Source organism: Varroa jacobsoni, unplaced genomic scaffold (genome assembly GCF_002532875.2).
Source record: "Varroa jacobsoni isolate VJ856 unplaced genomic scaffold, vjacob_1.0 scaffold_1304, whole genome shotgun sequence".
NCBI classification, from domain to species: domain Eukaryota; kingdom Metazoa; phylum Arthropoda; class Arachnida; order Mesostigmata; family Varroidae; genus Varroa; species Varroa jacobsoni.
This window is the reverse complement of record NW_019214206.1, coordinates 6,395-30,115: the sequence shown is the minus strand read 5'-3', so window position 1 is coordinate 30,115 and position 23,721 is coordinate 6,395. Positions and strand designations below refer to the sequence as shown.

At 43.9% G+C, this 23,721-nt stretch overlaps 1 long non-coding RNA gene across 7 annotated transcripts in view; it reads right to left on the bottom strand.

The window, feature by feature from the left end:
* Window positions 1–23,721, bottom strand: part of LOC111268637 (uncharacterized) — a 28,109-nt gene that overhangs the window by 1,978 nt on the left and 2,410 nt on the right. The window contains exons 1-3 of one of the 7 annotated variants that reach the window (XR_015314316.1): window positions 16,947–17,204; window positions 16,369–16,760; window positions 15,139–15,530 (exon numbers count right to left, since the gene is read on the bottom strand). The exons of 1 other annotated variant lie outside the window; for it this stretch is intronic. This is a non-coding gene — a long non-coding RNA (uncharacterized LOC111268637). Of the gene's footprint in view, window positions 1–3,986; window positions 4,582–5,943; window positions 9,979–12,208; window positions 12,322–15,138; window positions 16,761–16,946; window positions 17,210–23,721 lie in introns of those variants that run through there. 5 more of the 7 variants (XR_015314314.1, XR_015314315.1, XR_002685321.2 and 2 more) reach the window with 5 other exon arrangements.

Sequence of the window (23,721 nt, the reverse complement as noted above, 5' to 3'; positions counted from 1 at the left end):
TCTGAAAAGTTACCACGATGCTGATGAGTTCACTAGGCGTTGTCCATTGCAGTCGGCATAAAGGTGACTCGACATGATCGAAAGGGTGTACTATGATCAAAATGCTAGCAGAAGTATCGGCAAGATGTGCAGCTGTGTAGACTCGGGGTTTGTCGATCCCGCTGGACCTCTAATCCAGTCTCACCAACTCTACGTACATATATCCACGTATATAACTCTATACACCGATTAACTAGACTATTGTGTTTCAGATATTCAGAAGTTCTCTCGCATCGATCTTAGACGCGAGACAGCTCCACCCACTCCTGATTGGCGTCGATTCGTCGGAACCTACGCAGCCGAAAAATCAAAGACGTTTACAGGGCGTTTGCTGGTCCGTGTGCTAGAAGCAGATTGCGCGACGTTTTTTCGGAGACTCACGTTCATGTCAGCGTACGAAAACGCGTTTGCTTACCGGAACCGATGAAGCGGTCTGACTCTTTTTCAGACCAAGTTTCTTCGGACCTGAAGGATCCGCAGTTGATTCATCTTGAAAGAATCATCCGTCTAGAGTTAAGACTACAGTATGTGCCGCAGTAAATATGTCGAAGGCGCAGGAAGTCCAGACGCAGACGAGATGAAAGCCGAGCGAGTTTCGGTAGCGACATGATTCGATAGTCGCATCGTACTGTCTACCCGTCTCGTACGTTCTTTCTGTTGAATAGCTTAAGCTCGCTACCTGATTTCTAAATTATTGCTTTACACCTGCTAGTGAACCTAGTTTTTCTGTTATTTTATGCTCGCACAGTACTACGACTATGAACGAAGAGAAGCTAACCCCAACCCGATCCACTGTAAATATGGCGAGTGGGGGGATCGTGTGAGGTAGGAGGAGGAGGAGGAGGACGAGTAAAAAAGAGCAAGCTAAGATACATTTTTCCATGTCCAAACATACGTATCGGATTCATTCAGTAGTGATACGTCTGACTGTGTACTATTTGTATCTTGAACAGACTTGTAAGCAGATCTGGCACCAGGATATTGAAAACAATAGCATAGCTCTTTGTATAAACAGGATGCGTTTGTCGAGACACCAGCAGGCTAATACTGTCGTTTGAAACATTGTATTGTATCGGACTGCTGACGTGCGGTAATCGTCTTTCTACTCGTGGATAGCTTTCCCCTTCGAGGCTCGGAATCCGGAACGGATTCAGACGACTTTTGTCGGCGACCGTCAGCCGATATTTCATCACTGCAACGTGTGCAGGTCTATGGAAACGAAAAACTCGATGGACATTGTATACTTTATCGACACGCTATTGTATGACAAGAGCAGATAACATGTAGCATGAACGTGAACGATATTAGCGAGCCACTAACATTCTGCCCGACACATGACTAAAGGATTGTCTGTGACTAGGCAGGTGACGGTAGCTACCTGTTACAACTGTACCTATTGTCTATACGCTAAGAGATCACTATCGCATGTTTGCGTCTGTAAACACATCTATTGTGTATGGGAATCCTAGGGACGCTCAGTTTCTTGAGTGTAAAAAGAAGAATTAAGTAACAGTTAGGGAACAAGCAACACGTACGTACTTTGCGTCATAATACTGGTACATGGCAATACTGCGTTTATTCGTGTCTAGGTTACACTGTTGCCAAACGGGTTCTAGTAGAAAATATGTCTAGTTTTACTTCAGCGCTACTTCAGAGGGTTGAACCTTAGCTCGAACCGAGGTATTGACTACCTACCTAAGTGTTTTTAAGCCTAATATGACAAACACGTCACGTCGGTACCATGACGGAGGCAGCTCCTGGTAGAAATTGTGCCATTGTGCACCGTGCTTTGCGATTTCTATATATATATATATATATATATACATAGATTTTCCTCGATCATGAAATGACGTCCCGCAGTAGCTTGCTTTTCACAGCAAGTACCAACGAAGCGATTCAGGTGATCAATTGAAATTCGGGCCGCTTAACTTATTGGTGCTTCATTTGATATTTCGGTATTCCTAAACATTTGTAAGGCGGAAAGTTGACGATGGAAAAGTTAGTTGTAACGTTTGATGTCGAGAAGTCATGTTGAACCTTTGCCAAGTTCCTCGAAAAGTTCACTATCACATACGACTTACAGCATTTATTTGATATTGCTATGATTACGTATATATTATATCAAGTACCCATAGGGCCTAAGAACTTAGCAAATAGTTGAAAAAAAACACTCAGAACAATGTACCCATAGGGCCTAAGAACTTAGCAAATAGTTGAAAAAAAACACTAAGAACAATGTGTGAATCTACAGGTTAATGCTGAAAAAAATTGCCTAGAGAAAAAGACTATATGTAACCTCTATAGAGTGTAGCATTTTCGACAAGACATTTGTCTGACTTGGCGGATAAAGCTTTTTATGCTAGAATTCAAGCGTCGCTTTCATTTGCATGGACCCTTTACGGGATAGAGAAACGCGTTCGTGTCATTGTTTACTAGCTGACCGAATTGCGAAAATACGTCTAACTGTTAAATTTAGCATGGACAGAAATTCAACGCAGCTCTCAATGGCTATGCTGGACGGAAAACTCAGGCTAAATTTACCCACGAATTTGCTGTGAGCTCAATTAAACTTTACAGGAAATACATTCTGTGCTCCGGATATGCAGCCTATTGGAAAAGCGAATGGCTTGGCCTTATCAGGTGCAGAATCTATATAGGGAGAAAGTGGCCTATGACAGTTATTTCAGACAATTTCAATTGTACAATACCGGAGTCCGATTGAGAACGCGTCTGGTGCAATAATGTGTGCGTTTATGCTGCGTGTGGGCTGGTGGCGATGTCCGTCCCAAAAGGCGTCGAAAATAGTAAAATATTGGATTTTTGATTAAATACCTCGAAAGATCCAGGTATCTCGTAGTTCATATAATTTTGCATAGTAGTAGACGCCGCCAGATTTACGCAAATGTTGATACTAGTGGCTGTAGCACTTTCTTTGAGTGATGCCACAGTTACAAATGCGTGCCCCATAATGTGCAAGGCGACTTTCGTCTTCATAATGCCCTTTTTGTCAAATTTGAATTGGGCAACATCGTAACGGGGGCATTACTAAAGACGGGAGTCTTTTTTCGAATTACAGATAATTACAATTGATTTAGAATACATTCGAATTTCTTTTACGTCGGGGTAAACACCCTCTAAATAAATAGACAGAAGAGCAGATGACAAAACGATCCCTGGCCTGACTCGAATAATTGATATTAAAAAAAAAAAAAAAAAAAGAAACTCAGTAAGAAATTAATAATTACATAAGTGTTTATTGTTGAACTTAACGTCCTTAAAACACACACAGTTCACATGCCTCCCGTCTAGATTCGACGGCATCGCGACCCACAGCTGCACACCGTAGTTGATCTAGCTCTAACAAACAATATAAAAATCAAAACAAATATCTCATTTCGCGGATCAACTCGAAACTTAAGCCTTCCTCATATTTTACAGCAAGGGCCCCTTAACTTCTTGACTTTGAACTGCCCGCCCCCTTGACATGACCCACTCTGTTACCGATGCGAACTAGGCGCGCTGGCAGGCACCACACAGATACAAACACATGGCTTAGAGCAGCTGAAAATTGGTTAGTTTCACTTAGCAATTCATCGAGGGCTGTGTGAGTGACTCAATCTGGGCCATTTCGCTTTTAAATATTTCCCTGTTTGTCCATCGCTATGTTTAACAGTGTTGTCTCGAGCCCGACGAAGATGACACGATCCTGTTTTGACCATCTTGCCACGCGTGTGAACAACTTATACCCGCATAGTAAATAGCCGTCTCTAATTCGAACTCCGCAGTGTTCCGTTCGTTCGTTATTTCAATTGACGACGAATCCACTGCCGCGATAGCTACCGTAACAATGGAGCCAATCTGCTGTTAGAGCGCGACCAGGAGGCCATCATGTACGAAACATCTATAGAAGCGTTTATGCGTTGTCGATTAGCGTAGCGCCGACGTACCTTTGGGATGCATCCATGACCGAATATCAGCCAACAGAACGCGACTCCGAGGGCGACAGTGTTTCGATAGGCGTTTGTAATGTTTAACTGATTTGAAAAGCTAGTGGGAGCTCTGAGAAACATTTGCTTCATGGCCTTCTCGTCCTTTTCTCCCCTATCTAATATAAGGACAGTTATAATTGTCGTAAGCAGTGCCAACTGTTCGTTGTAGTTTCTCTACTATATTTCGTTTTTTTGTTGATTAATTGATGGTGGGTGATGATACCCGATGCAGCCGTCGTGGGCTGGGCACCGAATCAACGGTTTAATGGGCAAAACGGCCGAATATTGGAAGGTGGCCCGCGCACGCGTCTGCGCGACCGCTAATGCCGATTGTGATCCGCGTGCTTGCCATGGACTGGCTTCTATCCAACAACCAGACCCATAATCTGCTTCCTTTGTGTCCTCTAACCGCTTTACCGTTGTTGTCACTCGCCCCCCCGCCGATCTTCCTAGATTAATCTGTTGCTGTGTTATTGGCGTACTGTTTTTTTCGCTGTTTCTCCGGTCTTACGAAAAATTGTTGCCGCTGAATTTCTTATTTCAGCTCTCTCTCTCTCTCCTCTCTCTCTCTCTCTCTCTCTCTCTCTCTCTCGGTTATTGAAAGGAGAAACCGGCAACAAGGGTACCTTCTGCGTTGAGCAGCTTCTCACTCTGATTCTGGGTGCACGTTTCCTCTTCACCGTTGACGCGCGCTGCTCCGTCACCTTGTTTGGGCCCTAACGTATCTCCAGGAGTCCGGGATGAGTCGCGATCACCACTGCTACAGTAACATCCAGGTGCAGGATGAACTATTCAAACTGACTCGGGAACTGACGTTTCTGGCGTGGAGCGGTACGCGCAGCGCGTTGAACGGCTTCAGATCACAGATCGACATAGACGGAGCGGTCCCAACAATAAAAATAGAAAACAAACCTAGCCAGAAGGACGTCTGGCACGCGTTGGTGAAGCGGTCTTTCTTTAATGAAGCGACAGCAGAAAAAATTGAGAAGAAGAACTGGGGAATAATTGAAGTCGAGCATATGCATAGAATTAACGAACACCTACAATTTGACAGATTTTTTACAACAGGAGGGACTCCCTGTAACATATAATATGAACACGACTACAAAGCTCGTGTAGGTACAATATATGTCTTTAAGCGTGCTCGGGCTGATTGGGTATTGAATTATTGGGGGGGGAGGGCGAATCGCCTAAGTAGTAGGTGTATCCTTTTAAGAATCTGCACATATTATTCATATGGGCGAGTCTATCGTTGAATTTGAATATCAGTCGGACTCAAGTATGAAATTGCGGACATCGACGGTGCCCGTACACGGGGTCGGGGTCACCAGGGTCCTGATCACGAATCACGACCTCTGCGCGAATAAGCGAAACACACATGCCGCTCTTCCGCGCTAGTCTTTTTTGTAGTCTTCTTTGCCCCGCGCCTAAATAGGCAGGGTGCGTGTTGGCCTGCCGTCATTACATAACAACGGACAAAAGATAGTTGGATAGCAGCGACGATCAGGACTACAGCATCATTTCGATAGCTCCATAACGAGCTACGTACCAACCAGACATAGGGCAACTGTTGTGTCTTTTCAAAATAAGATGCACTGGATAAAACTGGTATATCGCTCGTCGCTTGTCCACTTTTTGTAGCGAAAAGTCGTCTGGTGAATTATACGGGTGAATCGGATCTATGAGTGTTTGTATGTGATTTGGTAACATGTCTGCATGTAATGACTGTGTCAGAGGGCCATTGTGTGTCTGATATACAATAGCAGAAGCAGATCTTGCAGGCGTGTTAGGGAGCGAAATGCTTGTTCGATGAGCGCCTGGTACAGAATCGCATTGACATACGCAGCTAGAACCAGCTGACTATCATCATCATCATTTGAATTTTCTGATTTGATCGAAAGTGATTTTTCCAATGATTCTGCCACTCTTACAATGCAAATACGTATTTTACAAAAGACACGGAAAAGTGCCACACAAAATAAGTGAAAACGTGCATTTTATCACACAACGGTAATGAACAACATTGAAAAATTTATTGTAATAGTGGATCACAGCATCCATGTTCACCACGGTCGTCTTCGGCGTCGAAACCTCGACCGTCAAAACTAAAAATATGCAGTTGGAAATGTTTTGAATTTCTATTCACAGAAAAACTGATTTCTCAAGAATCCATCGAAATATATATATATATATATATATATATATATATATATATATCGCAGAGAATTTGAGTCAGTCGTTTCTCTTTCCGGATGTTGCACCGGAACTCGGTGGGATCGAAATCCTTACACGCATATACAGCCCTCTCTGATCAGGTTGCGAACCCCAGCCTTCCTATCCGTCCAGCCACCCACTCCCAGGCGACCTGTCGAAACTATTTGCTGTAATAAGCGATCAGCAAGTCTACCTTGGTTACATCTGCATGCGCCCGCAGTGTACCACTACTATACAATGTACCTATGCATCTTTTCTGGTGCACCTGAGTAGAGACGCCGCCAAGCGTTATGGCGCTTTATGTTCGACGCAGCACCAAAATGAAGCAATCGCCTGACCGCTTCGACCTAATCCGGCGACCCGGTCTAAGGTCGACAGGCAAAAGCTAGTGAGGTTGCAGACCGTGTGCTACCGCAGCCTCGCATCCATCCGCCATCAGCCAATTTTTCTCGCACCTGAACCTTCCTAAATCCCCAACGTCAACTTCAACACATCAATAAGCCTAGCGTTGTATGAGGTAGAGCTAACTACGGTGCACTAGGGACATGTCAGAGGTCGTAAGGTTTTGAAATCCCAATACTGTCGCTCGTCGCGTCTCACCGCGCTCTGATCAGTCTGAGCTAGCGTTTTGCCGAGGTAGCGGTGAGTCGATGACATTTGGGGGATAGACGTCGGTGGGCGACTGGTAACTTGGCGTTCCGTAAAACGTCGATGATAACGTAAATGCACAGGAAATGAACGGAATCGCTGAACCCCGACGGATTACCGGTTGGCCGACGGATATCGCGACGTCCAATGAGTTTAAAGATGAGATGAGACAATCTGAATCGGTGGAAATGTGGGGGTTTCGGTTTGGGGGGTGAAGGCAGATTAGGTTCATGCCGACGGTGATCCATCGGAGCGAACCTGGTACGAAAATGCCGAGGAGAATATTGCCTTGATGAGCAAATGTCTTCATGTTTGCTTCATATATATATATAGAGAGAGAGGGTGAAAAAAGCATCTCAAAATTCTAAACTTCTTGAGTAATATGCAAAGGGACCAGAAATAGCCTTCGTAGGACATCAATGACAGTTGAGCAAGAATTATTTTAATTGTTTTGGTTTACAGCATGATTTGTGTTGAGATTAGTGTGTCATTGATGTCTTACGAAGGCTGTTCCTTTGCTCATTACTCAAAGATTTTGAGATACTTTTTTTACCCTATATATATATATATATATATGCAGGATATTTCTGACGATCATATTTATTCAATATGATCATCCACCGCGATTACAGCTTTAATACAGAACTTCCTAGTCATTTTCAAGATATTCCTACCTTAAAATAACAATTGAATGCTAACCATACGTTAAATGATATTGATAGATAAAAACTTAGACACTTGTGTCAATCAAATACACCATGTACAAAAATCCTGAGCGGAATCAAATTTTGAACTAATAGCAAACCGGAAGGCCTAAAAATGCGAAGGTCCTAAACGGCCAATGAGTACAAAAAATGTAAGAAGCCGCAGGACATCTTGCTATGGAAAGGTTAGCTGTTGGAGCTTATCTGGACAATTCAGTTGACACACGTTATTCGGCTCCGCAAGACTTAATTAGGTGGTACTCTGGTCCATCTTGATAAACTTGCGGGCCTTTTAGTAAATGCACGATCGCAATGGCAAGCAGCTAATCTGTGGCCCGCCTTGTATACCAATATATACCAATGCTCTTTAAGAGTATCTTTAATGGATTCCATTTTTTTTTTTCTGTGTCAATCACCCGTTTAATCAGTGTCAATAACCCGTTTTTGCTGTCAGGATCTGTTTTTCTGCGCTGTCAGAACAACGTTGTTGGAAACTGTGAATTTCTGTTTCCAGCATCGTGATGTAGGATCGTATCTTCACAAAAGTCTCCTAAATAGGTTTTTAAGTAGTCCTAAGAAATGTCAGCTTGTTCCCTAAATTTGACAGCAACGGACTTTTTGCTATATAAAGATCCTCTAATAACTCTACACCGGAAAAGCACTTGAAACTTAAATATCTCGATAGAGAGCAAATGCACTCCAATATCTAATTAAATGCTTTTTTAAGTAATTCAGAAAGGTAATAATATGCGCGATAGGAGAAAAAGCTATATATTTTAGATATATTATTTTTAATTCAAGTACTAACCGTATATAAATAAATACTGCACTAATACATTTAAACTATGTGTAGATTTCCGCTGTATATATTCACATAACCTTTATGAACACTAAAAACCTCTTTCAAGTTACCCCATCCAAACAATATCAGAGGACAAAAGTTATCAATAGCATTTTCTATTATTGTGCACTTTAATTTGATTCGACCATGGATGTTGTTGGATCTCAAACCCATCTTATCGCACCGTGTCCACAAAATATACGATTTACGTCCTGCCTCCCAAATTACAACGACAACGAGTATCTCGAGTCGGATCGCTCTCTATATTATCATATGAGTACGTAGACGAGTTTTTTCGCCACCACCTGCCTCTACCATGCGTTTGGTACGTGATCTGAACCTGACTTATACGATTATTTTTAAGCAGTACCAACTTCATGTCCATCGCGTCGATCTTCTTTTGCGCGTACAGGCTCGTGCCTTTTTTAAGCACACCTTGGATATCTTCAGCCATCGAAAGATCGATATGTGGTGCACCGTTTTCGATGCCAGCCGTGCTGGGCTTAAACCGTCTGATCGTTCCGTCACAGCATCAGCAACGACATAAACAACAGCTCCCCTGATTCTCGTACGCGCCAGTTCTAGGAATATTTGCACATGGCGTCTCGATCATGATTCGAACCCTCTTTATCCCTCTTTTCTCCGATGATGACGACAACGAGTCTGACGGGTACGCTCATATGACGTTGTTGCTCATGAAGATGATGAGTCTTCGACCCTAATCGGACGAACCAAATCGGCCTTCGTGATCTGCCAACCACTAGCGTCGTGCTCAATTGCAGGCCGATCTATAGAAGACATTCATCAGAGTTCTGCTGATGGTCTAAGCACGCTCGCGTAGCTTGTTACGTTGATCTGCCGTATGTTTCGAGTGCATCTAACAGTAACAGCAGCCTCTCTCTCTATTTCTCAGCGTCGCCCAGAGCAAGTTCAAAGCAAAGCCTCTTGTTCCGTTTCTTTTTCTCCATCCACCCCTGCCTCCCCCGGGGTCCACCGTACGCTAGATTGACGCGACTCTATAGCGTTGGATGATTGTTTGAACCGTTTTCCTTCGTTAGCCCCAACAGTCCCCCCTCGCCTAGGCCACGTCCGGACACCGTGTCTAGAATATGTTACCCGTACTGTGTCTATTCACCCAGTTAGCAGCAGGTAAAGCGGGTGTCCTGTGTCTGAATGTGGCAGCATCCCAGTCGAGTTAGGTACCAGTTTTCAGTTCGAATTTTCACGCCGACAGAAGCATAGGCCGATCACATCAGGCCAGAAAAATGGTTCATCGTCGTCCGCTTCGAGTCATCTTCGAAGTCGACTGCTGTGGCGGGGGCAGCTGTTGTCTACGGTGCGGTGGACCATCTTCGTCTGCCCATCTTTGCTTGATTCGGCTTGAAAGCCTGCAAAATGTCAGTATGAGCGAGTGCACGAGACGAAGCGAGGTTCGTGGGGTGAGCGCCATGAACACTGGAGGCACGACGAAGCACGACCGGTAGCAGCGGCTCGTCGGCCGCTGTTCAGTGGCGATTGATGTTCCTCATCGGGTTCATTTTGCCTGTAGTTACGAGGCGACGAAAAAAGGTGGAACATTCAGGAATGGCGGAGAAATCGTGTAAATACTATTAAAGCAGATTGTAGAATACTGATAATACTGGTGCGTATAGTGAAAACGGGGCTGTTATGCTGTAATGCGAGGCGACTGGAATGAATGCCCCCTTTTATGGCGGAATCACATTAGACATTGTTCATATCCTCGCTACATATCCATTGTTAAGCATCACTGGTGTATTTGCCGTTCGAGCTTTCTGAATGTCGCCACTGTTCCCACTGCAAATCAGACTACTAATTTCTACAACGAAAACGCATCGACCCGAGTCAAATCGAATCCGTAGTTTATATGCAATTAATAGACACTTTACGGGCATTAATGCATGTAGCATGAACATACGTATATATTACACGTGCATGCATAGCCCTTTTACATGCACGGAGATACGTATCTGTGTAGAGAAAATGGCGTAAGCTATCAATGGCTCTTTCAATTTGAGGCCCCTAGTGTGGCTCGTAGCCCCAGAGAAGACAGCGTTGGTACTGCCTAGATAGCGCCTGGCAGCCTAACCGGACACAGCGAAAACGAGCTAATACAACGAACTTATTTTTCCAACACCGTCACGTCGCTTGACAGCTCACGCGACCCAAAAACAACCTGCCTAAGACCTGTCTTCTGTTACCAGCACCTAGCACGAACTAACCTTGTATTGCTACCTTGCGTCGTCATTTGCTAAGCGTCTTGACAATATTGCTTGACAAATCTTCTCACCCTGCTCTTTGTGCGCCACACTACCCCGAGACATTGCTAATCAGTGCTGTGTGCTTGTAAAATCGACATCTAAACCTAGCGCTCTAATGGTTGTTGCCTTGTATAGGCTTTCCGGATTTTTTGACCTCAGAAGCCACCCCTTACGTATAAACAGCACGATTTCATCATATTTCAGCAAAAATCCTATCCTCCATTTGTACTCTTGTGTTCCCGTTCGCCCCCACAACTTGTCAATGGCCGAAACCACGTAAGGCTCTGTCGGAACGTTTTCGTTTGAATAGCGTTGAACGACAATACTCCATATTACCGTATAAGTGCTGTGGTACGCGAACGTGGTTCTTTTGTGCACTGCGTTCCTGCTGTCGAGTGATAATGGCACAGAACCGAATTCAAGATCAAGACGGTGTTGAATGATCGATAAAAAATAGAAGGCCACCATAGGCCAATATCGCGATGTCGTATCCGACCGAAGGCTCGTGCTTGAACGCCAAACCTGTATGTCACACTATACTATTATTTATCGTGCTTACAGAGACTCCTGTACATTGCGGTATCGGGTCGCCTACGAACGATACGTTCGACGACTCCATCGACGCTGTTGCTTTTGCTTGCTTTACTCGTTACTATATGGTGATTTTAATTATAGCCAGCCAGTGGCATTCAGCCACAAAAACTACTCATCGAGTATCATTAGTCCTGTCCTGTGTGTTTCTTTGCGAAGGACAGACAAAAGCTTAGACACTTAAGTCTGTCATCGTTTGTTCGTCCAGTAAAATTACAGATGATGCGACACTTAGTTCGTTGGAGTTGAGGTTCCCTTACGTGAGTCGACAATGGCAGTTGCCAATATGATATGGTCGTTTATTACACAGTGAGACAACACAGTTACTAACAGGGAGATAAAAAGAAGTACCCATGTATCGTTTCGCTTTGTCAACTGATCTTATATCGAGCGATAGTTCTACCTAGAATCTACAGTGTACAGTACTTCATATGTGGACAAGACCCGTGTACCTTTCAACTTACTTTTTTTTTTTATTTTTTTTTTAGTTTATTTTGTTTTTATTTGTCAATGTTTTTACCCGAGAGATCTCGTTATCTTCTTGTAAAACAAGGGATAAAAGCAGCTTCCTGCTAGCTCTGGGCTGGTGATTTTGGAAGTTTAATCAAGCCTTTGTCTTTTTAAATAGATCATCACTCCAGAATGGCTCCGATGAAGTAAGCTAACCGTTTTAAAGAGATCCGTTATAGCACTGGCAATGAAAGCCTGCAAATGAAGTAAAAAAATACCTGAGCAATCAGCCTGCCGATCTGCCACATGACGACTCGCATGTATCATCTCTGAAAATAGCCTAATACATTTTCAGACTAATACATGTTGGACGGAATTATGTTGACGGAAGCACTTGTTGAAATGACTGATTAACGTATATAGCTGACTGCTGATGACACTCGGGTTCTGTTGGTAATCCAGTGGGCAGTCAGATGAACCCAGTTTATTAAAGGTCGTCCACGGCATTTATATGGCTGGCCCGGAAACCCCAATTTCATTAGGAGTATTATTATAACCATTTATAGCTGCAATAAATAATTGAGAGGATGTGAGTAAACGTTTCCATCAGGCCACAGAAACACTGGCTAACCAATGTGATAATTGGCAAAAAGGCAGTCTTTTCGTGAGCTGTATGGCTGGAAACCGTTGCTGATTCACTGATTTGCAATGCGACTTCTATTCTCAACCCAGGCTATGCGACCCACGGGCGACTCTAAAGATCGTTAAATTTTTTTTTTTTTTGGGTTTTTTTCCTAGAATTGAATTATATTTATGTACAATGGTGATGGGGTTTGAGTTCTGGTAGATCATCTCTGGCAAAATGTCTCACAAGTGACCAAAATCATTTTTACCGCGTTGCTGTTATGAGCTTCATTTACGCTACCTAAATTATCGCTAGTATTTCCCAGCATAACCGATTGTGATTTAGACGAGAAGTAGATAAACTAACGGTACATATAACATTGACTTGCTTAAGAGTTTGTAGGCGATTTAGGGCTGATTGGTCTGTAGGGGCTGCGTGAGCCACTCTCGATTGACGCGGGTAGCGTCGAAGAAATTTCGAGGTCTCAGCGTTGGGATAGTGTGCTTCGCCACAAGTCCTTGCTGATATCACGTACCGTAGCTGAAACGCGTCCTACGTTTATTATGTATCTGATGAGTAAGGCGAAACTAGTGGCTCTGTGTCTGAACGACACGTCGAGATATGAGATATAAATTGGAAAAATTGCTTTTTTAATACTTATATTTTGTTGAAATAAAAAATTGAAAATGATTTTAGGCATTTATTTTTTTTGTACAGACAGGACAATCCGAGCATAGCAATTATTTGTTGACATAGCTCACATGTTTTTATAACCTGCGTAAGTGTTCTCGTTTGACCCGTTCTATTGGCTTTAAAATCAGCCTTTCGAAGGTTGACTCCGTTCGGTCACTCCTCAAAAACATGTGTCTATAGGTTATAGACATGATATTAATCACACAAACGTACCACTGGTTACACTTGTCTTACCTTCTATTAGCGAGTCCTATTACGAGTTCTCTAAACGGTAACAAGCGATAAGTCATTATAACTACGAAGTACTTCATGCATGATGTGTAACACCTCCCCATAATCGACTAAATGGTACTATTTCATCTGTACTTTACCGATGACGAAGACTCAGCCCGATCGGAAGTTACACCAAAGGTGACCGACTACCTGTTTCAGATTTTCCCGCATCAGTGGATCGCATCGTATCCTACTCTCGGTATGAAACGAAGGTACACAAAATGGCTTCCGAACGAAAGAGCGCGTTGTGCTGTCGGCGATCTAAGTTAACCTATCTACCATCTACAGGCAGTTCATTCAGCTAGAAGGTCGCATGCCCGTTTCTAAGGATCGCCTAGTCCTGAACCGGCGTGCTCAAACTGCAAACTTTGCAGAGGTTATGGGAACGGCCAACGAACCCTGAGCGTCCAGTTTAGTGGCGACGAACTTTGCAAGTTCGATTACCAAGTTTAGAGGGGTGACCGCGGAGTCATTGGCCGGCATCGCTGTCCGGGAGGATGTGGTACGTCGTGCATAAACTATTACATACCTATGATGTCAGATCCTATGCCAGTGAGCGCTTTAGCGTTGCGACGTTCATTAAGCTTCAGTCGACCGACGGTGAATTCTCGCTAGGAGGCCTAGGGTTCACTGAACGTACCGCTGACAACGTTCGAAGTGACATATGACGAAATAACTTATGATTATATGAAACGAATTATGCTAATAGCCAACATATAGATTGTTGACTCACTGAGCAAAATCGATTCCATAGGGTATGTGAACAGGTAGGAATGTTTTGGTTGGTTAACTATAAAAATGTGCTTGTCAAGGAGGGTTCCCGAAATATGCGTTTTTTTCATTTGTTTTTCTTATTCTGTCCTCGTTTGGCATACGAGGCAACAAAAATCAATCGAGCAAATTTAAGGTACCAGAATAACCTAAAGCTCTACATGGAAAATGGCTGCCATGCCATTTAAATCGTAGTGGGAACGTTTTCCAAACGGATAACATAATTTTCTTTAGTCGTAGTTTAATTGTCCGCATTATATCAAATACAAACCGTATCGATCAATGTTTCATTCAGCTTTTATCTAGAAACATAACAATTGCTTGACATATCCTTTCATGTAAACGGCAGTCCTTTTTATACGTTGCCGTCCTTGTGGCTTTTTGAATTCGTTTAAGATCTCTCCAGGATGTTCAACGGGCTTTCATCTGCCTTTGTTTTTAAACCCTATTTTTTTGCATCTATCTTTGTCTGTGCGTCTAGCCTATAATTGGCACAGTCCGCACACTGGACGTTAGCTCTGACAATCGGATCAGGCGGATCAAGCCAATTCTGCTATGGCTAGGGCCGCTATCCGTTGCTCAGCATGTCCTGCCAGACGGTTGGGTGTGTGCCTGATAGCGGCCCGAGCAGGTCCTGGTTCTGCTGGTTACGAGTGCCGATGATCAGAGTCTAGAACATTTAGCAGCGTTTAACGCGCGCGCGTTCTCTGTGGGAATTGGCGCTACAGCTCTGAACGAACCTCAACTGGGATAGTAAAATGATCGAGAGAATAGTACTCATTGCGTTGTAGTCATACGCAGCCTAAACAAGCGGTAAAACGCGATGACGGGCAACGGTTTCACCCAGCTTCGTGGTCTGAAACGGGCCCAAGTAGTCCGCCATTGTTCAAAGTGGCTACAATGTCTTTTTTGTAGCTTGTTCGGCTACGTCATATATCAAAGGTCTCCTCTTAGTAAGCGTGTGCTTGTGTGTGCAGACTTCGAAGTTAAGTAACGTAGATGCGAACACGCAAACACTCACCTATTACAACAATCGTAGTATTACTACGGCGCCTTGACAATGCGTTTACCGCAGACGGATCGCCGCTGCCGCCGTTCGGCCTGCTTCGGCCGGTGAAGGGCGTCGTGACTGAGCTAGTTCCGTAACGGTGGGAACCTCCTTGATGAACCGGCGATAGTTGGCCGACTTGTTGGTCCTGAGATAACGACTAAACGGTACAGTCCCCAGGAATTCGTAAGGATAGTTATAGAATATTTACATCTGTGCAGGTAGCCAGATAGGTAGCATAAAGGCAGCAACGGTGAGGGCGAAGGTAGCGAGCAGGTTTAGCTGGTTGTTAAGTTTTCCGAAAGAAACAACTGATTTACCATACATGGGCTGCTTGGACATACGCTATACAAAGATTAGTAAATCTGAAACATGGCAGTACCCAAAGAAGAGATAGTTAAAGTAATAGTAAAAATACGAATTAAATTAGGAAATTGGACTTGTTCATCATTTAAGGGAGCGTAGGGAGCTATCCGATGCAAAAAAAATACAGTTTGAGGTATGTGTAACGTAGAACACGCCAATATGAAAGGAAGGTAAGCGGATTCGAAAACAGGAGACAACAATGTATGTGACAGAAGCGATAATATATATGGTGGTGTTAGTGTTTGTGAGCGCGTACTTCTCTAAACGTACGTGTGAAGTAACGTGTTTGCGAAGACCAAAACCTCCCGAAGTCGACATCTTCGTCGATACAATATTATTTACAATAGGGTAAACAGATGATATCTATATTTAGAATATCTTGGCTTGGAAATAGGTTTATCTGTGAATAAAGAAAAAGAACAATTCGAACGCACGTGTACAATAGAATGGGATCGTCTGTAAGCGATTCTAGTTCTAGTCTGACTTCACGGTTTTTTTGAGACATTTTAGTGATTTTCACGGGTATGAATTATTTGGCTGCTCTATTTGGGATTACAGCCAGGGTTAGAGTGTGAGATTCATTTTCAATCGGCTAGATACTATATTCATTTGAAAGTTGACGGAATTCCGTTTGTTGCGGTTGAGAGCGCCGGATCCATTCCCTTGTTTTACTCCGGATATGATAGCAAGCACTAAAGATGTTATTCCGACTCCAGGATCTCGTTCCACCATAACAGATCGGTGACAAACAGCAGTTTTTCGTTAGAGAACATCCGGTATCCTGTGTCTGACGGCCAGGATGTGTTCTGAATTCAAGTCAACGAGCATTACTGTCACCTGTGTCACGATGGCGCTGTTTCTGACTCGTCGATGCACTGTCTTCCTTTGGATTTTTTCGCCAATTCAGTTTATCCTGCCTGTTCTCCGCCATCTTTTCAACGGGACGGATCGTTGCCTGTTAAGCCGGTGTTTATGCGCCCACCACTGGGCTGCTTCGAAAGAATCGCGCCCGTTCCCACAGGATGGCGACCTCAAAGGTTGGTCGACCCAGGAGACTCGTTCGAATGCAGTGGCCCACAAACTCTACGTAGTAGTCTATATGCAATTCGCACAGCGCGTACCTCATGTACCTCCAACATCCATATAGCTCGTACCTTCCCCAACACTCAGCAAAATTCTCTCAGAGAGAGGAACTGAGAGAGTTTGGTCGCCAGCCGACGACGGAGCCCCTGTAACAGGTTGTTCAATTGAAATTGCTTCTTAGTTATTCACATTTGTGCATTGGTTTTTTTTTTTTCTCCGCTACTAGATGAGTTTTCGGCACTTCTAACTAAGAGTCCTATATCGTGCACGCCCATATCGGTAGTAGGGCCCACATAGCGAGCGGGCCGATTAGTCGGCAAATTTTTACATACATCTTCGGTGAGTGCGTGGCATTTCTGATAACTGCGGATGCGGATACGTATGCGAGGCGCCGGGACTCTCAATGGAGATCACCGAGGAAGAAATACTGTAATAGAATAGATCATATCTATCTGTTATGTGTATACAGATAATGGGTTAAATTTATGCGAGTTCAGGGTTCGTAAGTATTTAGGAATAGAAGCATAAATATAGGTAGGACAGACCTTACGTTGAACGTAAAATGCAACGGTGTAAAACAATGAATGATTTTCGAATAAGCGTAAGCATTATGTGTACTGGGGCGTTGGGCTGAATTATCTATAATGAGTAGACTGTACTGCCCTGCCTACAGCAACTAAGTTCTTGGCAATGCTAAAAGTTAAAATAAAACTGGGCCATTTGAATTCAGCTACGAAATTTCCATTGCGTGACGTGACTGCTACCGTGGAGGCTACTCTACGAGCTGGGTCGGTGTGCGTGGCTCGTAAGGGGGCGGTAAATAGAATGACAATGAATGAGAAAATTGACCTGAAATAAACGGCAATTATAGCTTCGATTTATACGACAAATAATTCATAGTAGAAAGATCTTCCATAGAGCCGGATATAGCTTGGACATTCAAAAATTTTCCTTGCGATATACTTCGTCTGTTAGGGGGCATATCCGGATCAGACCATATTCGACGTTCACCACCGAAGCGACCATAACGTCGAGCATTCGTACGACCTCCACCCTTCGAAAATCTGAATCTTCGCGATGATTCGCTTTCGTCTGCTCGGGTTTCCGCTCCCACCAGCCGTCGACTGTCTCGAACTTCCGAAACCGCTTTGCCCAACAGCTGAAGGATCTTAAAACTTGAAAAGAACATCGATGGTTCTCGAAGTGCTGGTGATGCCATGGTCACCGCGAATTTCTTTTTCCTTTCTGAGATCTATATGGCCACCCCGCCAGAGTCTACCGTACGCCTTTTCTCGTGAGTTAGTGAGTCGACGCCTGCACGAATCTTATGACTAGCCAGGGCGAAGCCAGCTACAGCCGTCTAATCGTGACTCTTCGCCGTCTATGCGCGACCGAATCAACCGATGAACCTATATTAGCGTAGTATGTTCAATGGCCGATCAATGATTCACCTTGCCCATAGCTCTAAACAATTGACGCTGGGTCCGGAACAGCTTTACAAGTTCTCACAAATTCGTTCTTGCTCCGTCGGTCCATACGCCTCTTTAATAAGACAAACTCTAATGCTACTCCAGCTGTATGATCAGCGGCCACAGAAAATGGTCACATACAGAAGCTGCCTGAATACAGGCGGCGGCAGCAGCAACCCGATCACGCGGCCGCCTTCTTCAGTGGGCATCACCGAAACTTCACGTGGGAAAAAGTTCGGCAAGACAAACGGAAACCTTTGCTAATACGCCATGCAAGAGTGAGAGAGTTCTCATTAAGACGAATATTATCCAGCCTGGCTAAATGTAGCTTTTTGAGTAAAGCAATCGCTTGCTTGATAAGTTAGGCACTACCTTGCGAGTTGAGAGTACGAAGTTCTGCGTACGTCCCCCCAACATAGTCGCGGACTACGTTGGGGTTAGCTGGGAAAGTTGCCCCTGGTAGACGACGAGAAGCTTCAATAAAAAACGTGTTAATAGAAATAACGTTTATTCTCTAGGTACGACAACTTGCCATACAAGAACTGTCTACAATACGCTTTCAGGGTTGTTGACGGTAGGGCGGGGTAATTAACATTTAAATACTTCCGCTGCCTAAGAGGGCATGGCCACCTTATAGAAAACTTTTAAAAAAGGGAAAAATTCGATTACATGCTATGGTAGCGTGCTGTTAATGAATGGACTCCACGATTCACAGAGCTCGCTTCAAACATTCTCCGACCTAAAATATATTATTTTATCTGTTTACATGCAAGCTCAGCAATGGCAGAGAGGCTAGATCGTCGTTAGATCACTATGATGAAATTTGACGACTTTTAGGATCCCCTGCCGATATAACCACAACAAACAAAATCTTTGCAGCGATATTTGCGACAAAGGCCCCTCGATTCGGCAATTTCGAAGTTTAAATGTGTCTTGTCGTCTTACAAGCTTTCTTTGCGTAGAGGTAAGACCTCAGGCCGACTCGAAAATCCCCGATATCCACAAAACGTCGCACTATCCATGATTGTCGGTCTTGGTGATTCGTACATTCGCAGTACTCTACTTCACGTTCTACAGCAGTGAACGATTTGTTTACGGGCCAACAGACGGATTAACGTTGCCAATGCAGAAACAAACAAACATCTACTATATAGTGATAGACTTAGGCCGAACGAATGCGTCATTGCCGACGACGCGGTCGTGCCCTCAGCCTCGACTGTTGATCGCAAGCCGTACCATACATTGGGTGTTTGTCGTGAACAAATGATACGATCGTGTTATTGCCTGGCTATAGATTAACAAACGCTTGAGTTTTGCTGTTCCGTTGCTCACTTGTAGATTGCTCAAAACGTGACAACGTCCACCAGCTCGAGGACTAATCGAGGCTGCCGAGCTCCGAGGTGCTCCACAGATGGATGCATAGGTGAGCACAGTTATGGTGGCCGATGTCACTTGGGGGATTGGCCCACTGATTGAATGCGGGGGCCGCTGCCCACAAGTATTGTATCATGTTAATGCCGTTAGCTTGAGCACAAACACTACATGTCTTTAGGAAAAACAGGGTAGTGACGAAGCTGTTGTTTATATTTATCTTTTCTATTCGTTGGACGTTATGATAAAATCGGTGTAGACACATGAATATGCACGAAGTGAGATTGAGGTACCTTTCTCCAGAGTGCCCCAGTAAAGAACGACAACTAACTTAAACGTCCGCATTACGAAAAAGTAGAATACTATGTACTGTTTATAATGAAGAACGGACCGAACTGTGCTTTCGATCAATGGTCGCACATTTTTTCTCTGTCGACGATATCCTTGCTATATTAATGTTTATGTATCATTAAGGGACAACTACTGCAGGATCAGCTATCGAAAACACCTGTCGCAAGCAGGCGCGCTGGCAATTTCGAGGTACACTCAAAGTTAGCCATTGTTTTTCTAATGCAAAGAGAAAAACTGGGATCTTATTATTATATATATATATATATACATTAGATGTGAGCCAATTCTCGTGTAGCTATATAACACAACATTAACGTCATGCAACCGTTCCATTCTTGCGACGCGAGTTCGATTCCCAGGCGATGCAAGACTAGTTGCAGCAAAGCTCCCTAGGGAATTGATGAAGCTTTAACTAAGTACGGAGTTTCCAGTCTAACTTAATTTGCGCAATACTTCTTTGTATCGTCTGTCAGTATTACATTACCATTTACCTAGTAGATAGCGTAGTTTTTTTTTAGCGTGAACGTCGCTTGAAAATTCCAGTTCAACGATCGGGCGTTTCCGAAGCGATAAGAATTCAACTGAAAGCTCAGTTCTTAGCATCACTGTATATGTTTGTCCTCTACATCTAATAGAGCCCAGTGTTCAGTCTAAATAGGCGAAGAGTTTTCGCGCGTTAATTTGCCACACATAGTTGAACAGGAACCCACTCAGTCCATTCATGCCATTGTGACTCATCAATAAGTTAAAAAGGCTAGATACGAAATCTAGCGGGCCAGCTACTAATGGACGTAGAATGATTAAGCCTGTTCCCCAATGAACCCCCCAGTGGCCAATTGCTTTCAACCCTCAGCTCTATGCAGTCTATGCAAATTGATCGACTTCACGCTTAATACCCCTATGTGACATTCGCCTGATCTGGAAACATTTTTTATCCAGATTAGATAGACTTTATATTGCTTAACACTATTTGCGTACTCTACACGGGCCTATGTCATACATGGACCTATAAGAAGCAGAAGCAAACCTTTCCAAAATTGTTTAATGCGACGACTAGGTCTATTTAGAATTTATGCACCAAACTGTAATTGCATGGGTACATTTTCAACTATACGCGTCGATCATGTTGTCAATAATCAGTGGGGTAGCTGGAGCTTTTGGAAAGAGGATGTACCTGTACATCGTAGAGGCGATGGTTGTTAATTTATTCTACGACGATTTGTTTACATTGCATTTCAGGACTGACGCAACGGGCCGAAAGCCCATAACCCAAACAAAAAAGCCCCAATGAAACCGAAGCCCAAGCTTGTTTGGACCGGCGGGGGCGCTACAGTAGTTCACGTTCTGACTGTTGCTCAGACGATGTTGGCTTTCCTAAGTCATATATCCAGCATCATTGTTCATCCAAAGATGTACGCATCTATTTTATAGCATAAATATCAGTGATCTAATGGTATCTATTCAAGCGAAGCATCTGTCGCGTACGCTTAGGTTCCATTGCATATCACAGTGAAAATAGGCTTATCCACTTGACGAGCGCGCCCAACATGGAGAACTACTAGATACACCGATCCTTACATTATTCCCTAACTAGCGATAGAGTTCCTTATTAAGCAGTGTCAAAATACGTAAACTTCTTATATCTGTACGGTACCTGGCCCTTCTTACTGACATAAAATTAGTCTCAGTTGATGAAACACCCGCTAACGTCCACACGCACGCCTTAACCATACATCTCAGTTACAAACCTTAGATATTACCATTCCTGCAGCCTTAGTAGTCACCCACTTCTGACCTACATGGCCGCCAATCGATCTTACGGCGCAACGAGAAAAGTTGTCGCTCGGAAGAGTTTTGCTCAGGTACGCGATGCCAGGATTACACGTCTGCGCATATGCCTGCGAATTGAACGCTCACTTGCTCAGTGAATCTGAAACAATTTTTCTGACCTTCTCGCGCTTCAGGCCTCCCTCCATTACCTCCTCCGCAGGTCGCCCCCAACCTAACTTAACCTTGCTCCGCATTCATCTGTCTGTCTATCTCAACGTGTCGTAACTTCCGTGCCACATCGTCTTTGGTATTAGGGCTGTCTAGATGCGTTTTTTCAATGAACAGAAGCCAACCGTCTTTTGCCGAAAAAACGGCTGCTATATCGATCTCTATCCTGCAGCAAATTTCCTTCCTTCTCTTTTAGTGGATTCATTGTTGGCTCATCCAACTGCTTGGCAGCCTTGTCGGAAGCTCGCACTGTAGTAATACCTAGGAAACCTAGTAAACCCGCGTAGAAGTTGTGTTTGCCGCATAGAGTGCATCTATACTGGGGCTGTAGACATCTCGTGCGCGTCAGGCCAACCAGAGGCGTGGTATCTCGACAGCAGGTTCAAATGCTATCGTAGAAAGGACAAAAAGACTCTGAAAGCAACAAGCAAAGATGGACGATTAGGATTTCCTAGTTTACTGGTTGAGCGAGTGCAGGTTCTAGACTGGGTCTGCTTGGCCTGAGTGGCTTACACAGCCTTGACCCGTTAAATGTTCGCTATCTTCACCTGTCTCAAGAAAGAGAAACCATATGTCGGCAGAAAACAACGGCACAGATGTGTATACCCAGGTAAAGAATAGTTAGCGGTCGCACTCTACTCGTGCCGCTGTTATTACGCGGCTACCTGACAGAACGTATGGGGTCCCAGTCTTGTTGATGCCTTACCAGGAAGTGCGAAGATGGTGGCTCATACTAAAGAATGAATGACATCATGTCGGAGCCGCACAACTGTGTCTGAAGAAGAACTAGTGACTGTTCAATGAAGTTGCTTGCCTGAGGTTTAACTCACTCAGGATCCTCTCTTTTGCATCATAATGCAAACCCATTCTCTTACAGTTGGCTTAGCCTTAGGTCAACTTTAGGAGCATATTCATTTGAACGCGGTTTTATCGAACATGCCAAAAAAAAACATTTCTAAAGTTTTTTTAGGTGTCAACTACGCTCTGCGTATATTTCTGTGAAGGTTCAGACTAGGTCGAGGTCGTTACTGCAAACTTAGGTGGAATAGAAAATGAAAGACATCTCCAATCTAAATAAATACACGCAAAAATATCAAATAGTAGGTGCTGCATATCGATATTTTTATCTAAAATTTCTGGCACGGTTACTATAAAACATGTAAATTAGGTATAATTCAATTTGCACTCTCTATGTGAAATCATCGAGCACAAATAGGATGTACTATCAATCGTTATATATGCATATATGTCTGCTATATGACACACTATCAAGATTCCGGCCCCCGTTCAGGCTGATAATACCTCCAAGTGTGTATCTTATTACCTACCATTGGCGATACCGAAATCGACGAAATCACTGTAGTATTCAGTATGCATCTTATGCGAAAAGAGTACGAAGCCCAGCGGGTCTACCAGCGCTGCTGCTGTCGAGATCAGCAGCCGCCTGAACTGGGTTTCTTACATCTCGTTTTTAGCGGCAACCGCAAGCCCGCCCATTCCCACTGGTCCGTTTTTTGAGCGTAGCGCAGGCCATTACGCCTCTCAATTTCTCGGCGTTTCTCTCTCTAAATAGCACCTGTCTTGTTTGGCCTTCTGTTATATTAATCTGCTTTTTAATTAAACTCTTGTTTTCGTACCTCACAGTCTGGCGGCAGTCGACATGTGGGTACACGTCATATGTCGACAGCAAAAAGGAATGTTTGCCCCGGCCGGATACGGCAGGTAATAGCTATGAGTACTCGTTGTTATTGTGGTCGTCGTCGTCACAATCATCCATATTGCACCAACATGTCGGACCCACCAGTTTTGTGTCCTGAATAGCGAATCAAACTGGATAATCGAGCAGTCAATTTACAGCAGAGTGATTTTGTGCCAAATTGTAGCGCAGTTAATCAATTGCGACGTACTATTTACTGGA